This window comes from Lycium ferocissimum, unplaced genomic scaffold (genome assembly GCF_029784015.1).
Source record: "Lycium ferocissimum isolate CSIRO_LF1 unplaced genomic scaffold, AGI_CSIRO_Lferr_CH_V1 ctg7655, whole genome shotgun sequence".
Classification (NCBI taxonomy): domain Eukaryota; kingdom Viridiplantae; phylum Streptophyta; class Magnoliopsida; order Solanales; family Solanaceae; genus Lycium; species Lycium ferocissimum.
Genome location: NW_026726886.1, coordinates 1,699 through 3,396, shown reverse-complemented (window position 1 = coordinate 3,396; position 1,698 = coordinate 1,699).

Below are 1,698 nucleotides of genomic sequence, written 5' to 3'. Positions count from 1 at the left end.
CCTTCATTATTGTCTACCTCTTGTGTTAAACAAACAAACTTTGTTTCATAACATTGTCTTAATCATTGGAAAAACTGACCTAACATTTCTAATAAGAAGTACTTCCTAAAAGTTTTGTGTAGAATATAAATTCCAATGTTTTAGCATATGAATAATTAACATCAGCCGCTTCTTCTAAGCAAAATAATAATTAAAAAAAAAGGTTAGCCAATATTTTGTTGTATATGAAATTAGTAAAGTTGATTTATAAATAAGGATAACATTCAAGAGTGAAAACATTAAATTCTCTATTCTACAAATTGCAGATGCTCTTGCAAACTTTTTCTAAATGTAAACTTAATTTTTCCATAAAAAAATGTATGTTATCGGATAGACATATTTTTTTTATTTTTTTTTATTTCTTATGTTCAGTTTTGGGAAAATTGCATAATTTTTCCTTTCTTGACAAACTTATCAATTTAGATGATCTTTAAAAAATGGCTTACATTGCTATAGATTAGACATTATATATAACGGTACTTAAATATGTTAATTATATACACTAAGAATATAAATTAACAAGTAGTGTTTTCCTTTATTGTGAGTTGATTAAAATGATCCTCAAAGTCTGATTTATAGATAAGCACAAAAAAAGTTAATCTAAATACTGTGCTCTTCAATGTTTTCACCAAATTAGTCACATGTCACCATCATATGGCATGAGCACATTCAAAATCTTTTTGGGCATAAAAAAATGACTCAAAACTTTGAATCATTTAAATATATTAATTATATTGATCGGAAGCTGCTGGATTCCCGCCAACATGAATAAAATTATATTATTCTATTATACACCATTTGAAACTTTCAACTGATTCTTTTTTGCCTATTTAAGAAAGATTTAAAGAAAAAGTGAAGATGTTAAAAGCGGTTCATGTACTATAATCAATATTTGCTGACCCTAAGCATAATTCGATATTTGAAACATGTACGCTACTTTCACTTTCATTTCATTTCATTTCATTTCATTTCATTTCATGTAGAAACTTATTGCAATGGGACCCACGCGTTAAGAAAAGGACCCAAACAAATGTAGACATGTCCCAATTGTGACGGGACCCACAGAAAAGGAGTTCGTGGCATTTTGCACCCCTAATGTGTGCTATTTTTTTGATTCGCACAAAATTCTATTATTTTTAATGATTTGCACCCTAATCTCCTCATTTCCTTGCAAAACAACAAAAAACTTTTTTCTTAAATTATCCACAAAGGGCAAAGCAGGGAAACACAAAAATAAGTATAGTGCTAAATGAAAAAGCTGATTAACATCCTAGAATACCCGGTAGCAACCCAATTTCTTTCTCCAGAAATCAATTGGAAGAAGCTGAAAATAAGTGAACGATGAAAAATACCAAGATGAACCAAAAACAAGATTCTTAAAAACATAACTCTGATTAACCCACCAGAGAATCTACTTATGCAGCGTGATAATGGAGGGTTGTGAACCCCGTATATAGGAACACCCACCTCAAACGATGATTAGATGTATTACAAATATCAAATATATAGTTATACGAATTTTCACGTGCATTAAACTTCGTTTGAACTGTTTAATCCCAAAGCATTAATCTATCCTAAGATATCTTAAAATTAAGGACCATCAATTCTCCTACATATTTCTCGTCATATAAACGTAACCAAATTTAAAAGGCTCTCATT